The 17,285-nt window shown below is 37.3% G+C and overlaps 1 protein-coding gene across 3 annotated transcripts in view; it reads left to right on the forward strand.

The window, feature by feature from the left end:
- Positions 1 to 3,412, forward strand: part of PDE9A (phosphodiesterase 9A) — an 851,735-nt gene extending 848,323 nt beyond the window's left edge. For all 3 annotated transcript variants that reach the window (XM_044072227.1, XM_044072229.1, XM_044072228.1), the window contains one exon: positions 1,211 to 3,412. The gene's annotated coding sequence lies outside the window, so the exon portion shown is untranslated. The remainder of the gene's footprint in view (positions 1 to 1,210) is intronic.
- The last annotated feature ends 13,873 nt before the right edge of the window (positions 3,413 to 17,285 follow it).

Raw genomic sequence — 17,285 nt, forward strand, 5'->3', positions numbered from 1 at the left:
TGCTTCAAAGAAGTCTGTCAAGTTTAGGAGACATGATCTGCCTTTTACAAACCCAAACTGGATGGGGTCCAGAGTTTGGAGATTACCAATGTCTTTGTGTATAAGATCCACATGGCCTTGCAGACCAGGCTCATTAGGCTAATGGGGCGGTAGTTCCCGGGGTCCATGGTGGCTCCCCCTTTGTGGAGTGGGATAACAGTCACTGTGTGCCATTCAGTAAGCACAAAGCCTGAGGTGAGGCTATGATTGAACATGGTGCTTAGGTGGGGTGCCGGTTCATTCTGTAGTTCATGTAGAATGCAGCCTAGGATGTTGTCAGGTCCCATGGATGCTGTGTTCTTGGCTTTGGAGAGTGTGGCTTTTATCTTTGCAGCTATGATTACAGGAACTTTGCATTCTTCTGGTACAGAGATGGGCCCTTTAGGGGGTGAGGGGGGGGTAAAATTAGCAGTGAACCTATCTGCTAGGATGTTGGCAATATCAGTTGGTTCTGTATATTTAGTGCCACCATCACAGTTACACTCATGGCAGAAGACTGTGATGTCAAAACAGAGGATAATGGCTTCATATGGGTAGCAAACTACAGGGAATGATGAACCCAAGGAGGCCAAACTGAAAATGCCATACGTCAGTGTAGAGTTACAGTTTTCATAATGGTGCAGAACAGTTTGTTGACTGAATCTGGAATGCCCACTAAACTGCATCTTGTTATCATACCTTTCAGTGTTTTTTTTTTCTAGTTTTATTATAACTCTTACTTAGTTTCACCTATATATTATATGTGATCGGTCATGAAACATACAAATTTATGTAGGCCTCCACTCCATCAGCACTGACAACACTTGAAGGAAATCACCTCAATAAATGGTCTTGTGAGGTGGGCTTTTCATGATGTCAAAGAAAACAAGGCTTGCTTAGGAATAAGCAAAATGTCTTATATATAGTAATGTATGCATGATGTATAATTTTACAATTGTTTTGTGTAGACTTTTTTTTATCCCCCCTGGTCCCTTCTAAATGGACCATAAAGGCCAACCTGGATATCAAAATAAATTAAATAATGTATAAATTACTACACCAGATAAATCTCATTTTTCCTGTACTGTGATCCACAATGCAGAATCTTCACTGGTAACAGATTACCACTGGTTTATGCTGTAACAGCCACAAATAACATCACGTATGTTTTTTTTTTTTATTATTTATTAAGGAAACTGACAAGAAGAAAAGCAGTTTCACTCCTGAATTAATTTCTTGGATCATGTGCAGCTTGCTATTACGGACAAAAAAAGTCGTGAATGCATCTGACAATCCATGCCTCCATGAGAAGACCTCTGTATGAAGCAGCTTTCCTCTTAGCAAGAGTAGCCATGTTTTTCTCTGAAAATGTTGAAAAGACAATCTTTAAATACGAACGTTCATCTATTATTATTAGCACTGTGTATGCTGTAATAATATTCTGCTTGGCATGATTTTTTATGAATGTATAAAGCTAATGAAAGTATGTATTTTTTAAATCTTATATAACTCTAAAAAGATCTGGAGATTAAGAACATTGTATATTATAGAACTTGGCAAGGATGGCCCCAAAATATCAAGTTTTATATTCACAAGTTAAACAGAATGTTAATTTGTAGATGGGTCATCTGTGTTATAAAAATATACTACCTAGTATGTGATTAACTTACTAATTTTATCAGATAACACTTGTCTGTCTTTCATCTATTCCCCCCCCCACTCACACTCACACACACACACACACACACACACACACACACACACACACACACACACACACACACACACGTGTTTGTGCACAAACGAAGAAAATTATCAGTTCTATATTCGTCTAACTAAAGCAGAATGGTGTGACTACCATGATCATGGTAACATGACTGTAATGTAGCTAAAGTAACAAGAAACCAAAGGTAGACTTTGCACAATAGGCACTATGTAACTTCAGAAAGGAACATTTCTCTTTTTACACCATTCTGTGTTCACACAAATTGTTAAACGAGAAGGGAATATTCAGATATGCTTAGCACTTGTGCAAGTACTGTTAGACCATTTTTTTTTATTATTTTCACATAGGATCACGGAATGTGAGCCAGATCTGCCTCTGAAACATGTTTTTCCACTGAAGTTTGAAAGTGAGGCGCAGTTCTGACTATATTCCATGAATACAGGTGAATAAAAAAAAAACACTGGGTTGCAGTACTATTTCTGAATACACCTGGTGTCTTAAATACCTGTGTGCTCACAACACAGGGCAAAATATATCTTGTTCACAACATTCTATTACTAAATTTCTCATGTAGCAAATGTATTAACAGAATGTTGTTGTATCTTTCAGCTTTTCGACTTTAAAAGTTAAAACACTGAGAATACCAAATTAGAGTTTCCACGAGTTCTGTAAACTTAAAACAGCAACATTCTCTTGAATATTTTAATATTTCAGTCATGACATCCTGCTTACTTGAAAGTGGCTACCATTTCTGTGATATGATTTCCAACAAAACAATCAAATTTGAAGAATGTGTATTTTAGTGCTAATAATGGTTGTTAAGTTCATGGAAGGATTTATGGTTTCCAAACTTTTATTCACTAACAGATGTAACCTTTGCTGTTTTGGTAACATCTTTTGAAATGTTACAGGTGCTTTAAAATGTGTTTTATAAAATGTTTTTTTCACATTTTAAAAGTTAAACTTTGTATAATTTGACAAATTTGTCATTATTTAAGTGAAATTATGTGTACTGATAACAGAAAAAATTCCCAAGTGCAGTCTAAAGAGAGCTCTCCTGAATCAAGAGCTTTGCTGCAGTAAACAGGGTCACAGAAACTCAGGATTTTATTAGAAGGTACTAACTGAGATCCTGGTTTTAAATGTTTGTACATTTTAAAGATTATTTCTTTACAAGATACTGCTCCATAAATTTACTTGTTAAAAAACATGCACACACTTTCAAATGTTTACAAGTAATAACTGTTTTCTGTACCTTCTTAGCAAAACATGTCTATTGTCTCAGGATTTAACTATATGTGTATTTTTTTTGTAATTATCATCTTGCTAATGTAATATAATTGACTGTTACGACACTGTTTTTATAAGTTAGATACTCTATGTGACAGTAAATGTCCTTATTCCTTTTTAAACCTTAACATTAAAACATATGTACGTTTATTCCAACACTTGAATGTATGCCTTTTGGTAAGTGATTGAAATAAAGATAAAACAGTTTCTGTAGCTTCCATTCAGTCATGAGGATAAATGTACTGGGACCTACTATCATGCTGAATTCTGCTATGTTATGTTGTCTAAATATTTCAAAGGCAGATTGCACAGAAAGTGCTGAAATGTAATACAAGCGAAACACAATGTATTAAACACTAATGAAGAATCTGAACAAAATACACTTGTTTAACAACTAATTGTATGGCACAGGAGAGTATGTGCATTAGTGACATACTGGTTTTACAGTCATTGGTTCCCTTAAAATGGCCAGAAAGGCCTAGCGTAACACACAAATGATTCACTTATTAGATGAGGGGTCAGACTGGGCACTCATATGCTAATTTTGGATGATTGTCATGCATCCAGTTTCAGCTTTATCTTTAAACTTAGCAAACCGTGTCTTTATAATACAAATGGTAAAACTAGATGGGAAACACTTTCAAAGCGGCAGTCATACTTGGTATTTGTAAACACAGTGGTACAGGAGTACAAGCACATTTTGCACAATTCAGAATCATGATTCATAGACATGGATTGCAGCTGTTAGTGGCAATGTATCAAACATCCCTTTTCTTTACGAACTTCACAGAGAAACACGACATAATGCACAATAATGTATTATGTACTCCAATGCCCAATTCACCATCAATCCTGCATGCAGTCAAAACAGTTTCTGTATACTGCTGTGTTACAAGACATCACAACACAGCACAGTAGGGGAAAGCTGTGTAAAGCACCCCTTGTAAAGGTTTTCCTTGCTGCACTGCACTCCGATATCGTGTTCATGAGGGGTTCCTATAAAAAATGTTAGTCACTCACAAGGAATAATGGCAGGGTGATGGTCACTATCACAATATGGTAATGAGGGATCTTGTGCTGTGCAAGATCCCATTGGTGGAAGCCTACCAATGTCACTGTAGTGGGGGGGGGTGAAGATGAGGTAGCAGGGTTGCTGTCATCACAGAGAACTGTATTATTCATATTGTTTTTACTACCATGCATAAAAAAGTTGTGAGTTTCTATTTTTAATAGTGCTGATATGTTGTTCAGTTCTGTATGATGAGCTATTACATGGTAGGGCAAATCACTGCTCTGCCAAGCACAGCACCATTAGATTCTATACAGCTGAGGTCCCATATTTACCATGATGAAACCAGCTAGTGCACTGATGGTATTGTGCTTTTGAATTGCGTATGGGTGGGGAAGGGGGTGCGCATTTGCATATGTTCTCCATATATGAAGTACCATGGCTACATCTTACCCTACTCTCTACCCTTTGTTGTAAATTAAAGGACTTTGGTACTTTAAAGCATAACTCTCAACCTCTGAACACAAAAAAATCTGGACAAAGCAAAAAATAATGAGGGACAAAGTCTCAAAAATAGGGATATATTTTAAGTACTGCTCTTATAAACTTAGAAAGTTGCTAGTATAAAATGTCTTGTGTTACCATGCATTTTCTTAAGGATATGAAGTCTGAAATTCAAATGCTTGTTAATATCCAGTGAATTTGATCCTCACTGATTTGCCACAAAAATCCAGAAAAAAACACAAATTTTATGAGGAAGAGACCAGAAATATGAGGAAAAAAATTGGACAGTTGAGAGGCATCCACTAAAGTGTGTATCAGTCCAGCACCTTGGCACACGAGTATGGGTAGTTCCCATTGTGAGTTAGACAGAAGATGTTTTAGGCAAAACTAGAGGGTGCTGTGAAATGTAGACCTGATTGTATAACTTTATGATTCTACATTTAGGGCTGCATGAAAAACTAAAAACAAACTATAGGTAAAAAAAAATAGTAATACAGTAATTTGCCAGGGATTCAGATTAATGGCACATTCAAAATTCAGCACAACAGAAATGAAATTTAGCTTGGTAAGTAATCTGCTTCTATCTTTCGGCAGTTTATAACAGATAGGGGCCCCAGTTCCAAAAAGACTTGCTCTCAGTGTAAGTGACCACTTACACTGGGAGCAGGCTGACAGCAGGTGTTTCTGAATCTGGAAAAAGGAAAACGTTTGGGTTATTTCTCTTCTAATGATGTTTCAAGAAAGTTTTGTGTAGAAAATAGCAATTTGGCTGTTTTCTACTGCTTACCCAAGACACATAAAGGTCTCAGTAAGTTGACTGGGAGACCAATTGTATCTGCCGAAAAATATTTTTTAAAACCTATTAACATTTTTCTACATGAGTTTTTGAAAAAATATGTTTTGGGATTACCTTCGTATGTAAGAGACAGCCAAGATTTTTTAACTAAAATACAGGGCTTTAAATGGAATAGCTCTATGTATTGGTTATGCATGGATGTAAAAAGCTTGTATACCAACATCAGGCATGATGTTGGGGTCCAAGCCTTGTTCCATTTTTTGGACCATTCTACTATGTCCCATTTTGTGATTGATTTGGTGGTTTTCTGCTTAAAGCATAATTATTTCACATTTAATGGGGAGGTCTTCCATCAATTGCAGGGTACTGCAATGGGGGCAGCTTTTGCCCCCATGTATGCAAACCTGGTAATGGGTAAATTTGAGTTTGATAAGCTATACCATCATAACTTTTATAAAACCCAGGTTTTGCTATACTTATACTAAGGTTTATTGATGACCTCATTTTCTTATGTGATGGCCCTATGGAGGCAGCCTCTCATTTTGTGGAAGACTGACAAATTATCAATATGGGTTTACAATTTGTTGGCATTCAGCTTGGTGTGGAGGTTAACTTTTTAGATATTAAGCTTAGTTAATTAAACACTGGACTATATAATAAGTTTACCTATAGGAATCAGTTCTTATATGGTAATAGTTGCCATCCAGACCACCTAATAAAGATTTTACCTTATATTGAGTTTTTAAGGATACATAGATTATGTAATAGGGATGAAATCTTTATGCAAGAAATTTTGGAATCAGAAAATATGTTTCTAAATAGCGGTTATAAGATGGAGATAGTCTTGGAAGCTAAGGCGAGGGTTATGAATATAAGGTGGCCTAATGCCCAAAACAATATGAAGGCTCAAAATATTAGGGACAGAATGAGCTCTTGGTCTGATGATAACATCTACAATATTTTTACTGAATATGTGGGTGAGTGGGAGGATGACATAGTGGTTAAGGTGTTTACCTTAAAGACACAAGGTGCAGCGTTTGATTCTCACATGGGGTAACTGGCTAGGCTTCAAATGACCCAAAAGGGCAGTTAACTAGTACTAACCTATGTAGCTAATAAGGAAGAGAATCTAAGTAATGTTTTCTTTGTAACCACTTACAATATTATTAGTGACAAAATAGTTAATATAGCTCGTCAATTCTGGCCCATGTTGTTTAGAGATAAGGAATTAAATAAGTTGTTGCCAGAAAAGTTAAAAATCTCTTATAAGAGGGCCAGAAACCTTAGAGACATGGTTGTACACAATCAATTTGAATTACCCATAACAAATGTTAGTGCTGAAAGGTTTACATTTAAAGGCACTATACCATGTAATAAATGTTCTATATGTAAAAATGTGATCAATAGTTTTAAATATATTAATGGACATCAATTTTTGGTTAAGGGTAATTTTAATTGTAATACATGTGGTGTTATATATGCTCTTAGGTGTAGTTGCAATAAATACTACATTGGTGAGACCAGTAGAAGCTTTAAAGTCCGTTTTCAAGAACATCTGAGAGACATAAAAAAATGCTAGAATAGATAGCCCTTTGGGTAGTCATTTTTCTGAATTTCACAGTTGTAATCCTAATCATATTATTGGTTGTGTCTGTGAAAAAATCGAGGTATCTTTGGGGGAACTAATAAATTTGGATATTAAGTTATGTAAAAAGGAAACATCATATATTTTAAAATTCAATACTTTGGAACCTTTAGGGTTAAATAAGGAATGTGACTGGAAGCATGTAATTTAAGTGATTAATTGCAGTGGGTGTGACTTGATAATTTTATGTGTATATAACTTTGTTGTTTTTTATGTTGTTTTACTCTTTGAACGCTGCATAGCCGAGGCGCTAAGTAATAAAAGGTTGGCTTGTTCGTTGCTGCTGGTGGTATCGTTTTATTTTGTGTTTCTGAATCTGACCCCTGTAGTAAGCCTATTTTTAAATGGATCTTACATTAAAGTGACTTATACCAAGAGCAAGTCTTTCAGAATCAGGGCAGACTTAAACTGAGAGCAACTGTTTTGGAATCTGGCCCATGATATCTTTCTACATGCAGCTAATTGTTATGTTTTCCACATCCTCCAATATCTGAATGTTTCAGAAATGTTTTAATTTATGTTTTACCTTTCTCAATCAAAAACTACAACTTCAGTTTGTTTACTAGTAATGACATAGGTGTAGAAATTATTAAAATATTTAAAGTAAACTTATCAAAAGTAAAGAAATCTGAAAACAAAAAGAACAAACTAATGTCCAAGCTCTGATTTTATTTGTAATTGAAATAACTTCTTTTAAAATTTTGTTGCACTGTTGCTCTAAATGTGTGTCTAAGGAGTAAAAACCCCCAAAACAAATTCAGTTTACGGACCTCACAGTCATGAGCTAGAATTTTGCTTGAATTTATACACTCTAAAGCAATGAATATATTAGGCTGTAAGAATGACAGTATGTGCAGTGAAAGCTGGTACCTTTATCATTTTGATTAACTCCAGGGATGGGATTCCTAAAGAAACACTGCACAGATGCACAGAGTTTGCAAAGTCTGTAGAGATACACAGTGGGGGGGGGGGGGGGGGTGGAATAATTATAAAAACAAACAGGACAAGCAGCGCTTTGGAGCTGAAGCTTTATTGGTTGCAAACAGCTGAACAGTGCAGCAAAGAATCTCACAAATCCAGACAGTGACACAGTACAGCAAGGAGAAGGCTATATCAGTCACACAAGTAATCACAGCAGCCAAGTGCCACATTGCATGGCCCTTGCAATATCTGTGTAGAGAACATTAGTGCAGAAGTTATATGCATCTGCGAATGCTACCAAGTAGTATGTGGGCCTAGCAGCATGTAGCATTCAATAAAGGAGAGCAGATACACTTGGTAGTGTGTCCTGCAGCAGAGTGGCACACAGAGTTATATTATAATGGCATCTGTATTATGGGGCAGACACAAATATGGACACCCATATGATACATAAAAATGGAGTGGAAAAAGGGTTGCTGGATGGCAGCAAGCAGAGGGACAAAGAAACAGACACATGTAAAACAAACAGGAGAGTACAGGCTGGATGGAAGGTAAGGCAAGCTTTTCATTATTGTACTGCACGTGAGATCAGTCAGCAGATGTATAGGAATATCATCCAGGTACGTACATAGTCTGTCAAGCAGCTGTCATTCTGTGTGGCATTTACTTGGATGCTGATTGACACTATCAGAGGCTCCATGAGGACATGGAGTCCAGAGACAATGTAATGATTGGTTTTATGAGGTCTGTTCTTCCATGCACCATTTCTATGTGAAGGATTTCGGAGACAGTAATGACTGGTCTTATAAAGTCTAAGGTGGTATATAGCACTTCCTTTGCCACCTCTGTGTCAAGGATTTAAAGTGCCATTATCACTTTCTATACTGGCAGTGGTCTATATGGCCAGGCATGGTACATACCTACGGAGGTTATGTATGGGGGGGGGGGGGGCATGGCAGTATGCATATGCAGCACCAAAGTCAAAAACTGTTAGATGCTGTATCTCTCCTGTCATGGATGGCATTGACACTGAACTTCCACTGGCAGGATACATTGCTGGCTGACAACATCTAAGTAGGGGTCCCACAGCAACACAATCTGCCACAGGAGGTTCTGAGTTCTGTCACCAAATGAGTGGCATAGCACCACCACATCACAGTCATGTAGTGGTACCCATCCCTATCACTTTCTTCTCCTCCATCCTACACAAAGAGTATACAAATTATTGGCGTGAAACTCACAAATGAAAAATATTTTATATCATATGTGCACGCAGTTTCTAAACAGTGTGGATCTTACCAATTAGACTAATTAGCATGTACTTACACATTTAGCTGCTGTGAGGTTTCAAGTCATCCAAGCTTTCTGATGTTGAAATTCACCTTATCAAAAGCCATGGTTAGAATGACTAAACTGTAACGTTGTCATTGCAGTTTACAGTGCAGTGTATTTCACATTCAGGCTTTGTAGTTATCCTTTCAGTGATTTTAAGCATCACAAGATAGACTGTAGGACTTAGCATCAATTTGTGAATTATACTGATTTTTTTTAAATAAAATAAAAATATATATGAACATTATTGCAATGAAAACATTTATTACAAATCGCATTTGCACAACTTTCTTTATTTTCAAAAATCCACCATCAGTAACTACTTAATCTTGTAGAAACTTGATCGGGTCTGGATTCTATTGCAAAAATAATGGGCAGAAGGAAGGAACTGTAACCCATTTCAATTTACGAGTATAGAAAGACCTAGGGGCAGTTTAGAGTAGCCAGTTAAACAGTGTGTTTTTGGAAAGAAACACACAAGAAGAGGAAACATAATTCAGAATGTAATAACAAGTAAGACTGAAACTCCAGCCCCTAGAGATGTACGGCAGCAAAACTAATCAACACACCACAGTAGCTTTCAGATACTATGAAAACATTTAAAATCATAACTGACTATGCATAATATAATCTGAATGTATTCTGCTGATTTGTTTAGAGCCATTTACTGCACATTGTTATTCACAGCAGGTATAGTAGTCAGACAGACACCCAAAGTTAAAAAAGAAAAATAATTCATAGCTTTATCATCTGAAAAACATGAGAAGGTGTTTTACTGTTTCGGCAGTAGTGCCCTTTATAAAGTTAGACTACTGATCACTCAGCTTGAATCTCTGTTCTCATGGTTAGTTCAGGGCTGGGACACTCAGCCCTTAATACCTGGCACACAAAAGGTGAGAAATTCTTTACCTGTATCAGTAGGAAATATATTCTAGTTTTCAAATAGCACAGTAGATTCATCTTAATGTAATTTTTTTTCACTGTAAAGCGGTCCCTATTACATTACTTCTGCTGTTTGTTGCAGTATCCATTTTAAAATATATTACAATTAAAAGTCATTTTTAACATCATCAATTTTTTCATGCTTAATGCAACTCATAGGTTAACTATTAAATGGACTGTGTACATATTGTGTTGTATCTCAGTTCTAAGTTATTGTTGACATCAGTTACTGACTGGAATGAAACACTTCCAAATAAATCAGACATCTGATACAAAACAATATCTGTGTTATCTGTCTGTGAATCAACTATATAGTAATTAATGGTGAATGTAATTTTACAGACTGATACAGAGAAAGGAATCCAGAAAGCACACCATTATCTTGCTAGAGTACTTGGTACTTTCAGACAGACTCAGTCAAAAGACCCTACAGTCTGTACCCAGTAATTCATTTGGTGTGCTTAAGAAAACAAGGCCAAGGATATCTTAGTGTTCACTATTGAATCCATTTACAGGATGTACAAATGTAATATCATGCTGTGGATCATTAAGAAAGAATGCATACATATTCTTCTATTGTACTCTAATTGTGTCATAACCTTCCAACTGTACCACACCTTCATATACACTACATAACATTCCTTCTTGCATTCTAACTTCACTTTAAATGAGTTATTACAGCATTGTTACTATACTATTACTGTTTATGTCAAAAGTCTTGTATATGTGTATATATGCTACGCTGCATTGCTTAATAACTAATAACAGTAATCCATGTGCCAGCTCTATGAGACAGAGGGATAAAAACTTGACTATGTTTCAGGTAACTTAAGGTTGAGTAGCTTCCTAGGCACCTGTAAGAGCTGGCCAAGAGGTTGGGCATAAGCTGATGCCGCTGGTTTGCCACACAAGCAACATATAGCAAGAGAACTGGGTGTATGCTCAGTGGAGTTATGAGCCGACCAAACCAGAGCTACCATAGTGCAACTGCAGTCAGTAGCCAAGGAGAAACTGCATATGGGAGCATGCTTCCCCTCAGCGGTGGGGAAGGGTGCTTCTGAATAGAGTGGGTAGGTCATCCCACAGGACCAGCAAGCTTTCTGGCTCTCACCAAAGAATGGAGTACTGATGGGGATTCTCAGGCAGGAGCAAATGTGCTGCAGAGGTCTTGCCTAGCTGGAGAATTCCTACTTCCATTCACTGGAACAAATGGGCCAAGTGGGAGATGGCAGAAGAGCATCGGCAAGGTCCTGGGGATCAAAATAAGTTCAGTCTGTGACCCTGCTACACATCTGTAGTGCTAATTTAATGTACATACCATATCATACTTTAGGATGTATGCGTGGCTGGCATGAGTACAGTATCTCAATGCATTTAAGAAACTGCAGCTGAGGTTGTGGCTGCTTAAATGAATACATTTAGTACCTTTGTGTGTTAGTCACTGTAACAAGGAGTGTGCATAAAGCGTCTGCTATAGCTTATAAGCTGTATTTTATTTATTTTTTTTTTTTTATCCTCAACTGCAGAAAACATTTTTATTTATTTATTTTTGATTCTGTACTTCAGTTGAGAGGAGCACCAGTCTGGGAATTGCCAGTTGACCTAGCTATGGCTCAAAGAACATGCCATGTATTAATCATGTCCATCAGTGTCCAGTCAGATGAGTGGCAGCCATACAAAGCAGCCTAACATTTGTCAGATGATATCAAACATCTTAACATGAGCAATATGCAGGATCACTTCAGGAGTACAGAGCAAAACATCAGACTAGCACAAAGCTCATCACTTGTTTGAGCTGCTATGAAAAACAGCTCTACTGAATGGTGAATGAGGTCTGACATGGCAACAAGCAGGAACTCCGTCCACAGCAAATGTGCACAGCAGCATATGTGACATCCGTGTATCATCAGCAGCCATGAATTATAAGTGACCCATACCCAGCCAAGAAAATAATTTAATTTAAAAAAAAGGATGTTACATTCAGCACTAGTAACTCATTTAGTTAGCTTATGTGCTGAACATAACCTACTGCTAAAAAAGCTGCTTCTAGTTTACAAAAAAATGCTAAATGACACAGACTTCAAGTGTTAACCTTTATTCTCATGGTGCCTGCAACTTACGCATCTACAGCAAAGGCCACTGAAGATATTTCACTCAGTTGCTTTTATTTATTCTTTCTTCTAAGTAAAGAAATGTTCTTCACTTAAAAGAATAAATGCCCATAGCAACCCTATCTAAAGCACCACCGCTTTCTGTTCATTGCCTTCCCACAATAGATTGAAACAGCAAAGAGTAGAAAGCCAGTGAATAATAAGTATGAGGTCAAGCAACCAGATATGTGTGGGGAGTGCTAGCTGTGATGTGGATAAAAGCAACTGAACCTCTTCCTTTGCTCAGTTTGAGATCTACTATTAAGAGCTAATGTGCATTTATATGAAATATTTTGAGAATACTTATTCTCTGGCTACTCTGTGTGAAAGAAATTTGAAACTATCCTTGATTTCACACTTTCCTAATGTTTTTGGTAAACAGTGATAAAGCCTGGGAACACTGGCGCAAAACCAAAACCCCCTCAACTAGACAGAAATTCCTAGAACTACGCAATAGAGTCAAAAAGCTAATAAAACAGGACAAATTCCAATACTACCAGTCTGCCCTAGACTCCTCTCAACACAGCCCCAAACAATTCTAGTCCTCCATAAAATCCATCCTCCACCCAGGTAAAGTCAGTACCCCTCCTCCTAACATCCCTCACTCCTCAGAAAATATTGCTACCTCATTCAACACACACTTCACACAAACCATACTATCACTAGCTAAACAACACAACCCCCCTCCCCTCCAACCCACACCTTCAACTAGTAAACTCCCCACCGCCTTCTCTTTTTCTCCTGTACCTACCTCCAACATAAAAAACTCTTAACTAATCTTAAGCCCACCAGATTAGCAGCAGACAACCTCCCAAGTGAATACCTACAAATCGCAGCTGGTGCTCTGGCCTACCCAGTATCCACCTTGATTAACCAATCTCTGTCAGGAAGTTACGTTCCCACACTGTGGAAAGTATCGCATATAATTCCCCTCCACAAAGGCGGACCCTCCACAGAACTAACCAATTACCGCCCCATAGCTATTCTCTCGCCACTCTCCAAAATACTAGAGAGATGCTTACACTCTCAGGTCTCAGACTACCTCCTTACTAACAACTTCCTTTCCAATACTCAGCATGGTTTCTGACCAAACCATAGCACCACCACTGCCTTACTCTCCTTTACTAACACTATCCTTCAGCATAAAAACAATGGCTATCTCTCCTCTGCTACTTTCCTAGACCTATCTAAAGCATTTGACATGGTCCCACACAAACAACTATCTCTGTCCTCAATAACCTATCCTTCTCACAATCAGTCACCAACTGGTTTCAGAGTTACTTGTCTGATCGCCAACAATCCGTTGTATGGCAGAATGACATATCTCCCCAACTACCTGTCTCCATAGGGGTTCCCCAAGGATCCATCCTTGGACCCCTTCTCTTCTCTGTTTTCACCAATAATCTAGCCTCTGCCACCAAACATGGCACACTCATACAATACGCAGATGACTCAACCATCATCTGCTCAGCCCAGTCCCTACCCAAACTGCAAAAAGTCACACAGGAAGCCTTTTCCTCTGTTGAAACTTGGTTATCCGATGCCCAATTAATACTCAACCCAAACACAACTAAACTACTCATCTTCCAACCCACCAAACATACTCAAAACAACTCTCACTTTAACATCACAGCAAAAGACAACACCACTATATAACGAAAACCCCAAAAAGTGAAAAACGGACTGGTTCAGCAAAGCACGGGCTGTTTATTAAACGTAAGCGCTTTCGGCTAAGGTATTCCTCAGCCTTCTTCAGACTAAAACAGTATGTTAATCACAGCAAGACCTTATATATAAAATATGTGCTAATTAAAACAATTAAAATTCAAATTCATTAACCACTTGGCTAGCTAAAAGCTTAAATTTTAAAGGGCTAATACCTGTTAACACAAGCAGTTATTTACTTTTCCACTAATTAAACAATATAAAACAAGACAAAACAAAACAACCTATATTTTCTATTTTCTAGATAAACAACAAATAAATAAATAAGCTTCAAGTTTGTGAAGTATTTCAAACCTATCAAGTGTATCAAATATTTGATCAGCTATTTAATCAAACACACTAAACTAAAATACGCTAGATCAAAATACGGAACTCCTAAGAAAGTATAACAATAAAAAATAAATATAGATTTAAATAAATATAAATGTAAATGTGCATGTGACTTATCCAATTTAACCAATACATAAGTCACTTGGTAATGGTGACATTTATATCAAAATAGAAAGGAACCAAAAATTATTATTATAACCATTGTTGTATCTATGTACATGAAAAGTATATATATATATATATATATATATATATATATATATATATATATATATGTGTGTATGTTCCCTTCATACATAATATGCATAAAAATAATGATAGTTACAATTTGCAAACTCATCAATTTAAGCTTTTAGCCAGCCAAGTGGTTAATGAATTGCTGCTGAACCAGTCCATTTTTCACTTTTTGGGGTTTTCGTGGTTTATCTTTATTAGTGTATTTTGCAAGTTTGTCATGTCAGGTGGAAACGGAGTCGGAGGGCAGCGTAATGAGCACCATGGGGCTGTTTCACAGCCACTATTTTCACAAGACGAAGAGCGTGCATCCTCTGCTAGTCGGAACTCCGAGGATAGTAAGGCTCTGGGTGACTTAACGGCTCTGGTTAACCTGTTGTTAACCAGAGTGGATCATTTAACGCAAAAAGTACAAAATTGCGTTGAGAGGAACCCATCTTCACAACAAACGGGTTCCGCTGGGCTTCCTATTGCTGTGACAACTCCAGGAACACGAATGGCGAATATACAACAGTCGCAGGACGTTAATGAAGCACAGGGGATATCAAGGCAGCCCGAAGAGAGCCGAAACACAGTAGGAGATTTAAATTGCGGTAACGGTCATCCTAATGGGGAAAGAGAATCAGCGTCTATTCCTACCATGGCCAATTTTCTTTCAAAAAAAGACTTTTTTGCCACTGCCAGTAACTTAATTGATGCTCCAAGTGACCAGGAGAACTTGGTGAGTACTTTTTCTGACAAACTTAATACCTTTGATCTTAAACTATTTCGATGCAGGAAATTACAGTTGGAGGTTTCTTACCTTCAAGAATGCATTGGTAAGAAAATAATTCCCAAGGGCTTGTGCCAATGGTGATATCTTGCTGGTTTAATCAATAATTCAGTTTTTCACCAAGAGCTGTTGGCCCTATTCGATAAACAGGGCTTTGAATTTTTAGCATCTTTAATAAATTATTACAGTTCTGAGATAAACAGTCTACAGGAAGACTTGATACAACTCGAGTCTTTCTTGCAACAACATCCTGATTTCAGTAGATACAAGTATGACTATTTAAGGATCCTGTCCAGTACTGAAGCATCTATCTCTAAGTTACTGTTGAATAAGAAACGTAAAATTGACAGGGATACCAAAGATTATGGCAACAAAAAGGCCTACCCCCCTCCTCCCCCAGGAGAAACTGGATCTTGGGGGAACAATGATGCTCCTGTTAACAATTCTCAACTGGTGGTTCAAGACGATGCTTTGAACCAAGAGAAGGTGCCTGTGCGGAGGAGCGAACGTATTAGGAGCCATGTTAATAATACAAGTGGCAATAATGTACATTTTAATAATCAAAATCAAATGGATCAGTCCTTAAATAAAGTTGAAAACAACCAGGGTTTTTCAAGGACCATAAACAGGTCGAATGTAACGTCGAACAACAATACTATGACGAACAACAGGGGGAGAACACAGAGGAGGAAAAGAGGGAATCAATGCAGGAGATGAGTTCCACCTTAATAGGGGGACCTAATGTCCTCACAAGTAAACAAGGGGACTTTAAAATCTACAATTACACAGTGTTAAAGGTGGAACAAGCATCGATAGAATTTTTTTTAAAACGACTTTCATTTGTCCCTGACAAAAAATGTAATCTTGTTAATACCATCATAGACTTGAAGTTATTCGTGCGTAAATTAAATCTTGCCTTCAGGCTAGGTAACACACCTACACTACTTAACACCTATAAAGTTTCAAGCATTTTTAATCCCCCATTATATGGAGTTTTAAGTATTTTTGAAAAGTTGTGTGAGATAGAGTTAAGGTCAATGGTTAACTCAAATGTGTGTTCTAAAATAATGAAAAATAATGTTTCTAAGAACGAGTTAGATTTCATTTCCCTCCTTAATGAATGTAAAATAAGAGTCATGATGTCCGACAAGGGAGGGGGTCTTGTTTTCATGGACGAATATTTTTATGACAGTAAGATGTTTGAACACCTAGAATCAGGAACTTATTTGAAGTCGAGCCTTAACGAAGTACATGTAGCCTATAGAAAAATTAGGGGTGTACTAGATGATTTGTTCTTAGAAGGTAGCATTGATTGTGACATCTTACACTATTTGACCATGCCAGCCCCCAGAATCCCAACCTTGTTTGGCACTCCAAAAATTCATAAGGATTTGATCGACCCCCCTTTCAGACCAATTGTGGATGGAAGGGGATCCATCACTTATGCGTGTGCCAAATTTGTGGATGGTATTCTTAAACCCCTGTTAAAGGATGAAGTACAAATTTGCAAGGATTCCTGGGGCTTTTTGGAACATATTAACAAGATTGAGTATGAACCAGGCCTTATTTTTCTGGTTGTGGATATCAAGGATTTGTACACAGTAATTCCTCACCAGTTGGGAATTGAGTGGACAAAAAATTTTATGTTAAAATAATGTAATAGCCACCTCTACGATAAACACTCTCAGCCAAACAACAGTGAAATAATCAACGGAACAAAAAATGGCTTAGAGCGAAGCAGAAAGTGAATACCAGAAAATGTAATGATGTCCAAATTCCAATACGCCAGTAAAACACTCGTTGAATCTCAAATATAAACACTGAGGTGATAGATGAATAAAGGATTTTATTAGACAAGCGCTTTCGCTATGAATAGCTTCTTCAGGTCTGT

The sequence above is a fragment of the Protopterus annectens genome, chromosome 5.part0, assembly GCF_019279795.1.
Source record: "Protopterus annectens isolate FY-2018-M chromosome 5.part0, PAN1.0, whole genome shotgun sequence".
Taxonomy (NCBI): domain Eukaryota; kingdom Metazoa; phylum Chordata; order Ceratodontiformes; family Protopteridae; genus Protopterus; species Protopterus annectens.